The 18019-nt window shown below is 48.4% G+C and overlaps 1 pseudogene; it reads right to left on the reverse strand.

Annotated features, from left to right (window-relative positions):
• Positions 1 to 586: 586 nt before the first annotated feature.
• Positions 587 to 2363, reverse strand: LOC146191985 (uncharacterized; annotated as a pseudogene).
• Positions 2364 to 18019: the final 15656 nt, after the last annotated feature.

The following is an 18019-nucleotide window of genomic DNA, read 5'->3' on the forward strand; positions in this document are numbered from 1 at the left end:
TTTCTACAGGGTCTTGAATATTTGGGGGCTGGGATTTGAAAAATTCCTATGCAAAATCTACTACCCCATTCGAGCTGAAATAACGTTCACAAAGTAGCAATATATCGTCTACGTTATCTGATAAGTGATTCAACATCGGTACTTGCCTAGATTTTCCGAAATCGAGGAAAAACTGCACTCGGCGGCGTGCACAATTTTCGCACAAGAGAGTCGAAACGCTGCTTTGACATGGTACGTCATCTGTCGAGCATTGAGGCAAGGTCCATCCCGGCCGTTAGCTTGCTTGCCTCGCTGCCCGACAGATGACGCACCATGTCAAAATAGCTTTTCGACTCTCTTCTGCGAAAATTGTGCACGCCACCGAGAGCAGTTTTTCCTCGATTTCGGAAAATCTAGGCAAGCACCGATGTTGAATCACTTGTCAGATAACGTAGACTATATATTGCTACTTTGTGAACGTTATTTCAGCTCGAAAGGGGTAGTAGATGTTGCATAGAAATTTTTTAAATCCCAGCCCCCAAATATTCAAGACCCGATATGTTAGCCGAGGCCTGAGCGCCCCGCACTATATTCTCCCGTTGGTTTCGCTCGTCCCGAGCGGGACGCAATGAACGCAGTACGCGTTCCTTTGCTGCGTTCGGCACGTTCACTGAAGTGAGGTACCGTTGAGAGCGTGGTATAACGTAAGTAGTTTTAATTCCAGCGCATGCAGCAATCCTAAAATGTGCTGTTATTGGCGCATTTATTTACGCCGCTTTAAGAAATGATGACGAGTCTCAGCCTGAAAAATGTCAAGGGCACTTTATTGTGGCACATCATACTTTTAGAACTTTTCGCGAGACAGGCTTCTTATTCAACGTCTTCCTTTTTGCGTTGCCCTCGGTGAGAAGTCCGGCAAAATTGGTTAAGAAGGGCCTCATGAACTTCTTAACTACAAGTCTGGCGAGTTCCATTCTGTGGGCCTCTGTGGGGTTGACAGGGCAAATGAACAACGGATTTTTAACAATGCAAGGAAGCACAACTTCTCAGAACTTCTTTAGAGGCTGTGGCCCTTTCATCAGTACTTCAGCTGCTTTAGAGGCAGCTTCCTCCAGAATTGAAACAAAACACACAAAGGCCAAAGTGGGGTAGGAGAGCCCTCCCCTGTCGATTCCTGCAATCAGGGCAGTTGTTGTTGAAGTGGAAGTTGGGGCGCGTAGCTTATCAATGCATCCCATGCATTCAATGTTGTCTTGTACTGCCCTCACCAAAAAGCCAGCAATCAGGGCTAAAGTGCTTGACCTCAAGCTCTGCTGCGGCAGACCTGAAAATAAAGTGTGGCTTGGTGTAAGAAATAGGTAATAACAGGCTTGATAGCAGTTACAAGAAACGGTAAACTGGTTAGTGATTTTGTTGAGTGTACGCTACAGTGACCTTGGCATTGACTGCAGGTCAACATGTAGTTAAATAAAAAGCTACTTGAGACATGTTTCAGAAAATGCCTAATAGCACATTGTGCACTCTTGGAATTTCGGTCAAAACCGTGGTCAAAACATATATGCTTCACTGTTATGCTCTTTTACAAACATGCAAACCGTTACAAGTAAATTCTTAGCTATGTTTTCAGCGCTTGCTCCACAATGTATTGATGAGGACAAAATGCATACTTGGGTATCGTTCCAATGCAGACAGGTAGGGGAGCAAAAGCTTTCTAATGTCCTTTCCTGCAGTGGCCTTGCTCACTGTATGAGCAGGCCGATGTGATGCTGCCCCTAGCTTTCCCACCACACTTCCGACATTGCCACTGGCTGACGAATGAATGATGCCAGTGACCAAAATCTTCTGCAGCGCCGACAATGCTGTGTAGGCATCAGTTTGGTCATTGCTGCCATTTAGCTGCCTAATAGCAGAAAACAGCGACTCTACGTCATCACTGGAAAACTTCCCTGTCAGCACAAAGTGAAATCCTGCATTTAGCAGGTGTTGTGTGCACATAACAGTGGATGCTGTTGTTATGGTTAGTGCCTCGTGAGTTTCTGCAGTGTGAAATTCCAGCTTGTGAATGGTACCTTGCTTCCACGAGGCAAAATAATCTAGGCATTCTGCCTCCAGCCATAGAAGCCTGCAAGTAAAAAAAAAAAAAAAATGATTCATGATACAAGAAAGTGGCACCGAGCTATTTTTTTTTTGCAGTATGGAAAAAAAAATTACAAAAGGTTTTAAAAAGAGAACATGAGTATTAGCTTTCGCATGCACTTTTTATGTGGATGCTTTCTTCAAGTATACCAGCATTTTTGCAAATTGAGACTTTTGAAAGATAATTGCTTTTAGATATTTCAACCGTAGTGCATATACCTTTCATCACTTGCGCTGTAGAAGGGCATCCTCCAAGCATCCCTGCTGACAGTGTAAAATGTGGTGCTCTTGATGTTGTGCACTGAAAACCATTTGTAAACCGTCTCTGTGAATTTTACTGTGGGCAAGCAACCCTCAAACCCAGGAGCGCCAAGGCGATGTCCATGCTGCTGCAGAAACCTTAGGACTGAAGTGACCTAAAAAAAAAAAAAAGAGAGAGAGAGAAAAACAGTAGTGAGCATCTAAGCTGTCTTCTGAAGGTTGGATAAGCTAACACTGGAAATATTAAAGAGATGCAAACAGTTTATAGCTTTTAAGCAATCCTACAGACTGCGACTGCCATTTATATTTACACTGGTATATACAACGTTCACACAAGAAAATTAATCAATGCATATTTTACCTGTGGTGAGAAAATGTCAATAGTTCTACTGACATTCATTTTCTCGAAGTTACTTGGCCAGAGGTGCTTCTTTGTCAGGCCCCGCACCATTTTAAAAGCGCCCTGCCGCTCTTGCACCTTGTGGAGCAACCTGCAAAAAAGTAAAGGGTTAGCATAATACTACAAAAGTTACAAAGCAAAAAAGCATTGTTTGTTACCTTAAGTAATCTGGCAGGATCAGCTTCCCTTTGTTTCGGAAAATTCTCTTTTCATCAAGAAACTGCGACCTGATATTTTTCAGGATGTGACAGTAGTCAAATGTCAAGTAGAGCTGCCGGCTTTCACCTAGAGGATGCCTGGAAAATTGTTCGTAATGACTATTATGTCGCCTTAAAGCAACATTATAAATCCCATACACAACCACCAGAATGCAAACATGACAGAAGACTTTGCACAAATATTCACAGCAACACATGCATTACATAAGGCAACAGTGAATGACCACTCACGTTATGACAGGCTTGATAGGGCCACCTGACAAGCTAGAAAAAAATTTGCAGTTTGCCTGATGATTGTCTCCAACTAGCCTCACCACCTGAAAGCCTGCCTCTTCGACAGATGCCATTACTTTAAGGGCAAGCATCTCTAGTTGTCTTCCAGTTAGGGCCTTCGTAAAATAATACCCAACGGCATTCTGCAAAAGAATATAATAGGTGCAAATTTGATAGACATCATGAATTATATCTTTTAGCACAGCTAAAAGCTCAACATACCTGTAATGAGTGGATAGACCAACGAAAACAAAACATAGGAGGTGGGTTGCCAATTCATCTTCTAGGTTGCAATCAACTTCAGCACCTCCCAAGTTGACCAGATTGTGGACAACATCTGATTGCTTTTGGTATATAGTAGCCTGTTTAATAGACATCTCATCCATGATAAGGGAACCACATCGTGCCTGCAGAGAGTAATGTAAAAACATACATAAATGATTCCTTGATGTGCAACAGAGTATTTTACCTGTTCGCAGTGCAGTTTTGCTTCTACTTGGAGCCGCTGCTTTATCAGTGAAGAGACTACTTCTCCAGTGCAAGCACCGATGTACCTTTTCAGTGTCAACCTGCAAGGTAATTTCAGCACGCCAGACTCTCTCAGCAGCTGGTAACACGACGGAGATTTGGCATGCCAGAGTACACACTGGCGTATAGTTTCTTCCTGCCAGCGGCGCTTTGACAAGCCCAAAAAAGCCAGCTGCTCTTGAATGAAAAGGGCTTTTGCATCATTTTGCTCCACTTTTTCCTGAAATAGTCCAAGATTGTGAAAGGCAAAATTTCAATCAACAGTAATTTTGATTGATAATCCAATAACAGATACCGTACCTGAAGAACCGTGAAGTTCATTTTCTTCATTACTCCCTCAGTTTTTCTCTTTTCATGCCTGAGCAATGAGAGCTCCTCTTGAAGCTTTGCATTTTTCTCTACAAGCCGTCTGCATTTTCTTGAGAGGGTTGCCACCTGCCTGAACAATTTTGCAACTCGTGAAACCGAGAGCCTTGTTTGTGTTCCCTTAGCTGCCGGCTTTGATGACAATAGGCCACTTCTCGGTGCTTCTTCTGGAGCTAACTGAAAGGTGGGAAGCAAAAACTGGCCAGAGGAGACTTCTTGGATTGGGTCTAGCAAAGACATTTCAGAAGGCTCCATTAGAGCTCCTGGCAAAGGTTGTTCTGCAGATTCAGAACTCCCAGATTTCTGAACAGTTACAGCCCCGCTGTTCCCATCATCACTGGTTAGTTCTTCTGCTGCAGCTGTGTCAAGCATACACTCACTTTGCCTGAAATGCAGCAAACAAACGAGTTTTATTACAACAGCTGCAACAGACAGCTATACAGTTAAGCATATTTTATGCTGTTTTTACAGCTATACAGATACAAAAAGTGCGACAAAATATTTGTATTTACCTGCTTTTTTTCGCAAGCCCAGGAGACTTGCTCACAGAAGGAGCTGATGGAGGCAATTTCCGTTTCAGCGGGCGTCGCGTCTGTTTTTGTAACGGCTGCAAGTATGTAGGAAATTCCGGAAAAACCGTTGGGTTGGCATTGGGTTTTAAAATCCGCAGCTTCACTCCTTCCCGATAATTTTCGGGCCTGAAGTGAAGGCTACAGACCTTGCTTCGGTCATTTGGCACCCAGGGCTGTTTCCCTGGCCCTGAGAAGAAGAAAAAAAAGAGGGACATCGTGGAAATAGGCATACATTACTTAATGCGGGTATGTTCTCAGTACCACTCAGTGCAACGCAAACTCTACTATTGGAGCGCATGAGCCACGACCTACAGTAACTTGTGGCATGAGCGCTCGGAAGCTAGATCGCCACTCGGCGGGAGCCGTCGCTTGAAATGCTTATTAAAAGCATGTTTCAAAGCTAAGTGCAGCTTAGTGGCTTACCTTCGCCTTGCCGAGAGTTGTTTCTCAGCCACTGGTTGCGAATGTCAGTCACAGGAAACTCATGGAATGAGTTTGGCATGAGTTTGGAGTTTGGAGGACTTGCACAGCGGCACGCAACAGTATACCATCGCGCGTGAAAATGCCGCAAACGCGACAGCTGGCCTCCACGGGGCTGAGAATGATTCAAATAAGTTCTTGCAACCAAAATATGGCCAGACAAGGTGACCGCCAGGCACTAATCGACACGCACGTGCGTTCCTCTCTTCACGTGCTCTCGCTGAAACACATGCGGTCGGCCACAGGGTGGGGGTGAGCACAAGCGCCACTGTTTGCTGTGGCGGTTTGGAATACTAAAAAAAACCACACAAGCAAAAGCAAATCGCCGGCGCTGGCGCAGCGCCGCATGCGCAGGTCGCCCATTATACAGTAGGTCATGAGTTGAATATTGTTTTTGCCTTTGTTTAAACCTTGATCTGGCTTTGAATTTATACGCGAACAGCGTAAGTACCCTGTGCGGCAAGTTCCAGCGCCTCCTTTGCAGTTTTCAACGAAGAGGTGTACGGTTGCGCAGCTGCTTTCCCAGCGGAAGCTTCGCGGGACGGAATACGTCCAGAGTTGTTGCGCCTGACATTACAGGTTTGATGGCCCTTTTTCCTTTTCACACCTCGCTTACATTGTTTTTGTTTGTTTTTTCTGTCCGCGCCTTGTCGTTATGTCAGGCAAATATAGCCCTTTCCTGCCCGCGCACAACCATCCCGATAAATAACATTTTTTTCCTGCGATTATTTGTTTGTGTGGGCTTCTCAAGTTACCTCCATCATCAAAGAATGCAAATATTTACTTCATCATGTTCAAAACGAACCCACACTTATATGTGGGCTGGGCTTTTATTAGTACGACATTCAGTACAATGAAACAAATGAGTGCATTTGATTTTGCACCCCTAAACTGGGGTATGGAATGCTTTAAAGCAGTTCCTCTCGCTTGTCAAACAAGGGTAGACATCACACTTCGTACAGCGCGTGCGACTTCTTGACAAGCAGCCAGGCTGCCTGCAACACCTAGCATTCTTGATAGGGTTAACCACTGGATAATGATCAAAACCGTCTGTGCGCTTGTCCACACCAGGAATTCTTGCCACCCTGATGGCTTTGCCAGCTTGCGCGTCGTCAATGAAATCGCCATCAGCACTACCAGACCTGCACCGTTTCGGTGATGCACATAGTGCTTCACCGATAGTGAGACGAAAATCCACAAGCTCCATTACTTCACGTCGTTTGAAGTTGTTTCCACTGCAGTCCGCTCGATACTCCATCCAGGCGTTCACAATGGCCAAGTCCACCATGTGGAGACTGGCTTTCAGAGTCCATTTCTTTGTTTTGATCAATATGCGGTAATATTCCATTAGCTGGTCACAAACATCAACCCCTCCCATGAATGACTTGTACCTGCGGACAACTGCCGATGAAGGAACGTCAATATATTCCTTCGTTTTCTTGGGCCAGCGCTTCACTGTTTCAACTGGACTTGCACCAATGCATGTAGAAGCAGTAGTAAAGGACTTACTATCTTTTCATTTCACAACAACCACCTTTCCATCGGCTCTTGTGAATTCTTGAGAGTCACCTTGCTTCATCGCCGCGTCACTTTTGAAATGAACATTTCTGACACGGTTTAACATGATAGTACCTGTTCCGTCAATGCCCCTCTTGATCAGTGCATCCGAAAGTGGAATGGTAGTAAAATACCTATCGAAGTGGACAGATGACTCCTTTGGCAGTGTTTGTACGAGCCTGAGGACGTTTGGACCAAGTCCAAGAGCAGTACCTGCAAGGGGTGTTGATTTCCCTTGGTAGACTTCACAGTCCATCACCAGTCCAGCAGAAGTCGGTAAAACAAAGTTTTTCAAGCGAAGTGGCCTTGGCTTTCCCTTTGCATACTGTCGAAGAGAGCACCTACCAGTGAACGGAATGATCTGTTCATTAATGGAGTAACTGGCAGGTGTTCTCTGTAGCTCGAGGCAGCGGTTACGTACAGCATCAATGATTGGCTGCACTTTCCACAGTCTGTTCTCTGTTGGATTCTCTGGAGGTGTTTCGGTATCCACAAAATGTAGGCATGTTCGCAGGGTTTTAAATTGGCTCACGCGACATCACGTCGGTCACTTGTTCCACCTTGTAGCCCCTGCGCCAATACATGTGGATATTTGAAAGGCAGATGCATCCCATGATAACATGCATACCAAACAGTTGGCGGATTTTCTGCGGGGTCGCCTTCAGTATTTTGCTTGTGGTTGACAAGCAGTAATTATTAGTTTTCTCTGAAGCGTTTTCAAAGAAAGGCTCATCAAAGTACTGCGAAAAGTACTGAAGCGGCGTACGCACGTTGAGCAGGACATTATTCTGATCATCATCATCACAGGGAGATCGCAACTTCTCCTGAAAGGTCTCCTCCTTCCGTTCGACCTTGCCTGGTGGCTGATTTTCTGCTGCAGATGATGAACTCTGCATGTTCACGACTGTAGCATCATCACGCAATGCCTCACTTTGTTCATCTTCGTCATCACTGCTTGCAACTTGGCGCTCGGGTAACTCCCAGTCTGGGTCGTCGTCGTCACTGATGCATTCAATATCAGAAGATTCCAACATGTTCAAAATTTCTTCCATGTCATCTTCATTTTCTGGATTGAAGATCCCTGGAGAACAAATGTTAAACAATATTAGCAAGCGGCAACATTTCTCTTCGCAAAAAAAAGACGACGTTAAAAGAGCAAGCGGCTAGCGTTCGATGGCTGCGTTCCGAGAGCTCCCTAGTCACATCTGCCCAACCCACACGTATGGGTGGGTGGCACTCGCTAGTTGTTTTCGGCGCAATCATGCCTATTTCTTTTACAGATGTATTCTTTGATGAATCAGGAAGCATATTTTATAATTACATTGCCTTACAAACTCGAATAATCAATACTATCAGCTACTTACGTCTCGGTGCCGGCGGCCACTTGCTCCGGCTGGGTTACGCCATCTTGAAAATGCTGCGGTGGTCCTCCTGGAGGCTCGTTTGCAAACTAACCAGATTGGTTAATTCAGGGAAACCCCCACAAACGTGGTGGTTGGGCTGGAATTTGCGTGGGGTGTGCAAAGTAGCCAGAAAAAAAAATTTTTTGCACCCACACGTATGTGTGGGCAGGGCAGGAAAGGGATAGGCAAGATCGGTGACTGGGGACCTTAGGATAGCGCAGCTAGTGCATGCATACACACCAACTTCATTCCTTGAGTTGTCAGTACTAATACTAATACTTCATTCAGCATTCATGGCAGGTGACCTAGGCATGCACGGGTAGCAAAAGGCAGTGCTGCCCATACCAGGACGGCTTGCTGATCCTGACCTGGGACCCAAGGTGTCCTTCAAGATATGAGATGGGAAAGAGGAAGGGGTGAGATAGAAGAAACTGGATGAAACTATGAGACCCATTGCGCCGCCTTCCTAATGATCGAGACATCAGAGGCGGGAAAGACCTGGCGATGGTGGCAGGCGACCGTCGCCACTGTCACCCGTTAATAATGACAGGATTATCAATGATGCGCCCTTCATAGTGCGCACACTCCCAGACACCCTTAAGCCGCGTTCATACTACGTGCTTATTTGTCGTATCATATCTATCGCAGTGCGCATAGCGGCTGGAACTCCCGTTTACGCAGCTTGCGACCGCGCATGTTCACACTGGGCAGTTCGGTGAGATGCGTTCTTTACGACCGGCCAATCGCCGCTCTCAACATGGCGCCGGTTAGCGAGCGGCTCATAGCGGAGGTCTGGGCTCTTCAAGCTCAAAATGAGATGTGAAAGGAAAGACTGGACACACTAATAAAATACGAAAAAGAACAATGGGTATATTAATAATTAACCACTCGATTACAAATACACTTCTTCGTTTCGCACACGCACGTTCGCACACAGTTTTCAAATGTCCGCTCACCATGCTTTCGCACCGCTCACTCCTTCGCACATTTCTTCACGCGCCCGCTCTCATTGTCGACGTACTGCGCACTCCTGCTCGGTGTCCCGTGATCGCACTCCCTCGCACCAAAACAGGCGTACGGTCCGCCTCCATCCCTGCTTGCGATTTTACCAGTGCCCCGGAGCGATCTTGGAGACGGGCTGGGGCGGTGACTCAAAGGCCGTACTACTGACTCCAAACAATGAGCCGGGGCGCGCGGCAGGCACGGAAACGTCCGCGGAACCTCGTCTCCCCTCAGAAAATGCTGACCGAACTGAAATTGTGATACGTCCTCCACGAAAAGTGGCGACACGCGCCGCTCGAGTTGGGAGCCTGGGTCGCCCACCACGAGAATCTCTACTCGGTATCGATGTGGACACATTGCAAGCGCCAGACGGAAGACTTTTGCGATGCGGTCGTGCGCGAGGGTGGACCTAAAGCCACACTGACGGAATTTTCCGTGTGCAGATTCGACGCTCGCTCGATTCGGACGGTGGTTACCGCGGTGCTGCGCAACAGGACCGAGTTTCGCAGGGCAATCACTGCGATCGTCCATGAGAACGGCAATGACGACGGGGACACATCCTTTAAAGGTTGGGATTGGCTATCGTTTCTCGTGTACAGAAATCATCCCGCTCTGATCAACGAACTGCGGCTTCACTTTGCCGGATCCACACTGACTGCTTTCGAACTAATAGACAAGGTGACCGCCATGATGAAGAAACACTCCCACAGATTCCAAGACTTTTCGGACGCTATACTGAAACTGAGTGATGCGGCAGCTTCGGTGCAACGACGCAAGCACTCTCTTTCCAGCGACAGCGACGTACCCGCGAAGCGCCGCCGAGAAAAAGGGAATTGGCTAACCGCGCGTGCATGCAAAGTCCCGTTTGGAACAGGATCGTCGTGGATGCAGACATGTCAGACACTCTGATTAAGGGCGTAGCAGCAACCGTGAGTGGTGGTGGTGGTGAGGTGAAGAAATCGACGAAGAAAAGTCCCGTGAATGCTTATCTTGCATCATACAGATCTTCGCTGGTCGCAAACGACACGGACGGTTGCACGTGTCACGGCACCAAAAATGCCAAGCTGCTGGGAATGGCGGCGTGCGAGGAAACGAGAGCGCACAAGTTTCTAAGATCTGCATTGGCGCGCTTGATGGATGTGGTGGGGCGTGAACACTCATCGTCACTGCTGGATCCGATAGAACAACTGTCTCTGAGTGCAAAGACAATCGTTCCTTCCCAACTGTCTGTGCCGCATCCTCGGCAATAATTTCCAAAGACTTGATTACCTTCGGTGACTTTGTGACCCAATCGTGTTGTTTCTCGAGGTTGCCACGCGTGCAATCTCTGCACTTTAACAGCGGTGGTGGTGGCGAAGAATCGTGAGAAGAACAATTTTATACCAAGAACATTTGTTACTGCTTTAGGTATGCGTATTCGCACTACTTTCTGATAAAGTATGGAGCGTGATACGTTAGGAAATATATCTTTATTGCAGGGTTCAATGTAACACAGTGTGAACAGATAGATAGAAGATGGTAATAAAGATCAATATTTTACAACCATTACACACACTCCTTCCGTGTGGCAAACAGTTACACAGATTTGAATAAATACAGGCCTTCAGTAGCAAATGGCGTGTGTGAACACGACAGTGTGCATCGGGTGAAAGCGGCTACTGCAGCTGCTGTTGGTGCACGCAAGTCATCGTCACCGTCATTGTCCCATTGCACTCTTGACACTACATAATCTTTACAACTGGGCGGCGCGGCCACCCCGTACGCAAAACAGCGCTCATCTCTCCTGTCGCATCTGCGCGTCATGCAAATGCGATGTAGGCTAGGGCAGCTCTTCTGAATCGACTGGATGAAAGTTCTTCGTGACACGCGAGAACAATATCGCGGCACCAAGGTGATTAGATTATTCAAGTGTTTGAAGTTGGCAAGAAACTTTACAATTGTAGCATCTACAGCTCAATTGTTTAACCCAGATATATGTTCTTTACGTGACAAAACGCTCCGCTAGTTAAATATGCCAATAATTCCCTATCTGACAAGGGTATGGCTTGCATGAACAGAGTTTCTACATGCGTGTAGGCTCCATCGTCAGTCGGAGGCTGCTTCATAAACGCGACAACGCCGCAGCGGGTGCACTTCGTTGGCGCGTACACATGGAACCTGTCATCTATGCTGGCAATGATGACTGCAGTCACTGGAGTTAGAAGCCTACTCGAGGCTCTTCTACAATGGCATGAAGCCAGAACAGTTGTTGCATACCTTACGTACGGCGTGCCCGGCGCCTGATCGGCCACGTTGTGTGCGAGCGTAAGGGGAGTGGGGACTGTGTTAGAAAATCGATGTTCTATCACGACACACTCTGATGCTACTCGGCACACAGATTCCACAATCTCCGGAGGCATTGCGTGCTTGCACTCACCAATATCAACCCTGACAAATGAGTTACTGCCAGTCTTGCTGGCAGTAAGATGCGTGAAAACGGTTGGCGTTACAGTCCTAAGCTCAAATTGGGGCAGCAGTACATGTTGGCACGTGGATGACACCGTCGCTAAAAAGTTAGCGACACGCCTCACAAACGGCGTTGAGAGCGTGAGTTGGCGCGGCCCGTTTGAAAACAGCATCAGGTGGTCGGCACTGTCCAGCCGCCAGCATTTTGCGTGGATTTGGAGGCTCTCAGCCGGTGCGAAACCGAAGCATTCATCCAATGCGTTCACAAAGTGGGTGGACATTTCATCTACATGTATTGACAGGTTGGCAATGTCAGGGCAACAATGCTGCTGTTGGTCCGTGGCCGATGTGACAAACGCTGCACTTGACCGAAACTTCAGAACAGTAGCACCCGGCCGTTCCCTGTTCTACACACTGAGTACACGTGCCATCGTTGTGGACCATTCCACGATGATGATTTCTAGAACGACGAGGTCCACGCGTGTACCCCTCAGTCGTCCAGATTCCACCGTTGCGAAAATGCGTCTTCATCACCACCATCCAATGCCGCCGGTCTTTGCTTGCGCGGGTTCATTCGTTCGATTATCTCGTTTGTCAGTATGGTGGGCCAAACCACAACTCCATTCTTGTAATACCGGCTAGTAAGAAAGGCCCGCTTTCGTCCTCACCGTCTCCTCGCTGTTCCACAGTTGTTGCAGCTATCGCAGGGATTCGAAGTTGCTGTTCTCTTCCTCCTCCTGATTCCAATTGCCGCACCACTTCTTCTATGCCATTCTGTACGAACTGCCACGAATCCGGCCGGTTGACTGCAGAGATGCGTTCCGCGACGGATTTCATCCAGCCGAGTTCAAAGTGGCTTAGAAGAAAGCCTAGCGTCTCTTGCACAAGTCGCGGCGGACTCGCGTACGTTCGGTACGGTAAAAGCCTGTATGTCAGTGGTGTCGGTGCGTCGCCGCCACTGTCACCGTCGTCGTCGGTAACAGCAGGTTCCACGGACAACATAGATGAGTCTAGGTCCATCGCGTTTGACCGTGGAAATTCCATCGTAGCGTATATATATAGGTGTAGATATAGGATCGATTCTGATCACGTATGCCCCTTAAACCGGCCTGGCCGTGTACTTTCGACTAAAGCGCACACACGATTACACATGAAGATTGTTATATCGTGGCGTCGCATACGAATAAGCATAAATCTGAATCTAGATCGTAAACTGTTAAGGATGCTCAGTAAGCGTGCTAAGTATATAGTAGTAGGAGTTGTTGTTGGGGGGTGTGTGTAAGGTAGATGACTGACACCAACGAACGAACCGCGTGATATTGGAAATAAGATATTAGTGTGTGTATATATGTGTATATGTCTATTTTTGCCGCTATCATGGTTGAGCAAATGTTCCCAGACAGCGTGCTATGGCGTTCTGCGCATTGCATGCGGATGAAACGGACATCCAGAGAAGGATGGAACATTTATGACGCGGTGGCTGAAATATATATTACGATTGCAGAATGCATGCAGAATGGAGCATTGTTTTTCAGTGCAATATTGTTACATCCACTATGTATCTGCTATGTCATGATTCAATGGGGTATGGGGATGACCGTTTGCGTCTAGCGACGGCGTTGTGTGAGTATAACAGAGACATATTTCAGCCACCGAGCTATATCGCGATGCGCGTCGTTCCGTTGCAATAGTACGACGCAATTAGTGTATGACTAAACTGGCCGTGATGCCTGGTATACTCAGCTAGCAGCTAGTAGACGAGCGTGTGCTTGTGTTCTGTACATATATATATAATTCAGATACCGCATTATAACGCGATGACGTCGTTCCGCAAACAGTATGAACGTATTATGACGACCACACTTCAACTCGCAATTGTAATAATATCTTTATTTACACTCCTGCAAATTGTGGTTGCTCTGCAGGTTGTTGTTGTTGTTGCGCTGCAAAAGCATAACGTCCAATCTTTCCAGCAAATCGTCCATGTTGTCCACACCTATCCTGTCTCTAATTTTACACCACCGGGTCATTTTGTCTTCGTTGGGATCGTCGTTCAACACGGCCTGTATCACGGCGGCACCGTTGATCACGTTGCGAGACAGAACTTGGGCCAGACCGTCGACTCGTCGCGCGTCCATATTCTTCTCGTAGTGGTGTTCCACGAAAGCGTGAAGTCCCGTAGTGCACGCTGGTTCACCCACCGTGATGGGTCTTTCCTTGGTCAGAATCTTCAGATATGCCAGCGTCTCGAAAGTCACGGGGGTCACCGATTGGATCGGGGCGTTCAAGTCGATGCCGTCCGATAACACGCGTACAGAGTCCGTCACAATGCGAAGCACGTCTCTTCGCGTCCACTCTTTGGTCGGACGTCTGTGCATCGAAGTGGCCCAGCCCATGCGGTCGCTGACCAAATCTCTGTACGACGAGTAACACCATCGTGTGGAGACATCGGTTGGGTACGTCACTGTGACCGCCTCGAACACGTGCGTGCTGTGATGCGTGGACATATACGCGTATACCACCACTCTGGCGCCATCGTATCGCTTGCCGCCGCCTATTCTCTCTTTGGTGAATACTTTACCGATCGAGACCATCTCGCCCGGCGTGAATCTGCCTCCCAGTAGACTTCTAGTGGACGTCCACCACGCGGGCATCGTCGTTGCAGACGTTGTAGTGGTGGTGGTGGTGGACGGAGGACGCGTGTCCACGCTGTATCGTATCCGCCGATCGAACAGCATGCGGCCTGGATCGTTCATGTCTAGAATGACGGTGGCATGCGATTGATCAGGAGGACAAGTCATGGGCAGACGAACAGATCGTTTGAACGAAGCCTTGAATTCGTCGTTACATTCCATACCCTTTCCTTCCCAGAGCACGAAATCTATTCTCTGTCTCTCACAGTAATTGTTGTTGTTGTTCCGTTTGTTGATTCGCTGGTGTATAACAGATGCGTGTACTACGACCAGCGTGAAAAAGTCGAGAAACGTGTGACCGACATCCACCACCAGTTCCCGATAAGAGCAACACGTGCAGTTCGAGCTGCATCGAAGCAAGTCTCTGTGCGCGTTGGGGATGATGTACGTGACGAACGTGTGCAGGTACGGCGCGGACGTCTTGTAAAAGTAGTAGACGTTTCCACTGTTGGCGTAGTCCACCAGCACGATGGGACTGCACGACGCTACGTGGTTGAACCACACGATGCGAGCCTGTCTCGAATATGTCGTGACAATGTTCTTGTCGAACTGTTTGCGGTAGATGCTGTGGGGCGACACGCTGTTCAACACCATGTTCACGTACTCGATGTCACAGTTGGGAATGGTGTAGGGGACGTGCACGCACTTGAGGCGCTTCACCATGCCGGTGAAAGCATCGTACCCGTAGCGCAGCAAGTGTGCGACCACTTTGAATTCCCTCTTGGTCATTGAAACTGAATCCAACGATGCGAGGTCGGGCCATATCCTATCGAACAGATGCGTGCGCAACGCGCTCACCAGTCGTTTGCGGTCGCAATGAAAGGATCGAGTGCATATGCACACGGTCACGTACGACTCTGCAGCAGTCGTCGCTGAAGAATCTCTGTTACGGTCTAGCGTTCTCTTGTCCGCGGTAACCACGACGCATAAGTGGTGGTCCAACATCGCGACCACTGTGGCCGCGGCGGAATGCGTCGATACCTCGCTTCCGTTTGTCGCCAGCAGTCGTTCTGGCGGCCGCTCATATTCATCGCCGAGCAGAACGTACGACAAAGCTACAGCTTCTAGAGCGCTGCATATCCTACTCCACACGCTTTCTTGCTGGTGCTGCTGTTCTTCTCCTCGCGATTGCTGTTGCCATTGCTGCTGCTGCTGCTGCTGCTGCTGCCACGGTTGATCTTTTCCACCCTCATCGATGCCTTCATCTTCGTCTTCTTCTTCTTCGTCTTCTCGCGTATTTTCATCGTTACCGTCCTCGTCGTCTGATAAAAGAATGTAGAATGTCTCTCTTCTTTCGTTTCCTGCCACCACACTCAATTGTCTGTTGCTGCTGTTGCAACTGCGGCGGCTGTTGCTGCTGTTGGTACTGCTGACGATGCTGTTGCTGAGTGGGAAACACGAACCATTCGTTGATGATTACGTCCTGCAGCAGTTTCGAATCGACCAACCTATCCGTGATCAAAACTCTGTTCTTTCCACTCACTATCACCTCGTACACCACTTTGCTCGTGCTGTCGAAATTGATGTCGGTAGCGGTCGCGGCTCCAGCGCCAGGCGGAACGTACTGGTAGTTGTTGCGATGCCCGTAAGCGCTGTTGGCGTAAGTGTAATCCACGTACACGCCGACGATTTTCTCGTCGACACCGCCCCACCACCATTTAGGAACCATCATGCGAAGCATTCTCTTGAGTTGCAATTGCGTGTGGACGTTGTAAGTAACGTACTGATCGTCTTTGACGTGAACTGAGCAGAACTCGTTACTGTACTCTCCGGTTACTACGATAGCATCGCTACCACCGCTGCCGATAATGCTGCCGCAGGTCCGAAAGACGTGGTCGATCACGCGTTCCAAGTGAGCGTGAGAGTACACGTACCAATTTTTCGCCTCGATTGGCAGCAGGTCGTTGCCTCCACCACATATGTAAGGATGGCGAGTCGAGCAATCGGGATGCACGATGATGGCGTTGATCACTTCGGCTATGCGGTTCCCCATGTACTTGTTCAACATGCGGTAATGAAAAGAGATGGCAGAGTCGTTGTTCACTTTGGACTTGGCTGTCGCGGTGTCGACGGTGGACGACGACGCGGCTGCGGATGCCGCGCAAGAAGTTACAAACTGTACGTGATCCGAAATGTTCTTGCGAGAAAGACGAGGATACGCGATGCAGTCTGTCCACTATGTCTTTAGGGCAGGTGATACAGTCCAAACTCTTATTCCTCCACGCAGTGAGCAGGTACACGACCGTAGACAGTAGATATCTACTGACTCCCCTTACAGTTCCTTTGGAACCGACCACGCCGCAGTCGTCCGTGCTGAAGTACTCGGGGCACGACGCCGCGGTCTGGTTCAACCACGGGTCGTCCATGACCGCGACTGTACGTCGACTTCGTCTGTCTCTCGACGACACCCCCCATCTTTCGAGTAATCCAATAATATAATCTAGATACATCTTATCTTTCTCCTCCAAAACCGGTTCCCTACCGACGCGTGTATCATCATATATATCAGTGCAGCCGCAATCGATCAAATACATGACGGCCACGTTGCCGCCTTGCAATCATTGCAGTTATGACAACGAACCCATATCACTCGCTCGCACCAAGTACTTCACGGCTAAACTTACGTGCGGCACCGTCCTGAACGGCATGTACACGGATTGTGAGCACTGCCACTGGTCCAACGTGCGCAAAGCAATAGTGGATCTCATAGGGGACTCGTTTCCACAAAATTTTACGGGTGATCCGCGACACGCGCACACCGAGCGTTGCGAATTGGACGTACAGAGTCAAAATATCTTCCGTTCCGCCATTAAATAAGACCAGTTACTGCGCATGTCAGGAGTGCGTTAGCGAGCGTTTGAGGCGTGGAAAAGTAACGGTGTGCGCGTGTCCCGTGTGTCCCAAAGGCACGCTGGGGTGTATAGCCAAGCGGTATGCAAAGCAGCAGAAAGCGTGCTGTGGATCCCGACGTCACCACCATCCCATCGCGAAAGCAGAGAGACGGCGCGGAAGAGTCGAGAGTGCTGGAAACTAATCTAGTTGCGTATCTTCAGCGGTACGCCGCGCACGAGCACAATGTAGCGCAATGTAGCACAATCCTCCGCAAAATTATTACCATGAAGAATAGTGTCAATTACACTGATTTGGACGCGTTCCTGGTTCCGCCGGCGTAGGCGGCGCTCTTGAGGGGACTCGGCCTTTTGTACTATCGCGCTGCTGCTGTTGCTGATGATGTCGCTGCTGATTTCTTCTCTCGTACTTTCTCGTACATCGTACTTTCCGTATCCGAGCTATCTAGTGTAGAATCGCACCTCAAAAATTTTTCAAATTTTTCCAGACTCATACTTCTCAAGTCCAATGGCTTTTTCGATTTTCGATGCGTTTGTGTATCGTATTTGCTAGCATACTTGGGGTTGGGCTTTCGCCTGCGTTTAGACGTTCGCACAGCATCGTATTCACTAGCATACTTGGAGTTGGGCTTTCGCCTGCGTTTACACGTTCGCACAGCATCGTATTCACTAGCATACTTGGGGTTGGGCTTTCGCCTGCGTTTAGACGTTCGCATAGCATCGTATTCACTAGCATACTTGGGGTTGGGCTTTCGCCTGCGTTTAGACGTTCGCACAGCATCGTATTCACTAGCATACTTGGGGTTGGGCTTTCGCCTGCGTTTAGACGTTCGCACGGCGGTCGTTACGCAAGGAGA

This window comes from Amblyomma maculatum, chromosome 4 (genome assembly GCF_055883805.1).
Source record: "Amblyomma maculatum isolate TAMU_Amacu chromosome 4, ASM5588380v1, whole genome shotgun sequence".
In the NCBI taxonomy this organism is placed as follows: Eukaryota; Metazoa; Arthropoda; class Arachnida; order Ixodida; family Ixodidae; genus Amblyomma; species Amblyomma maculatum.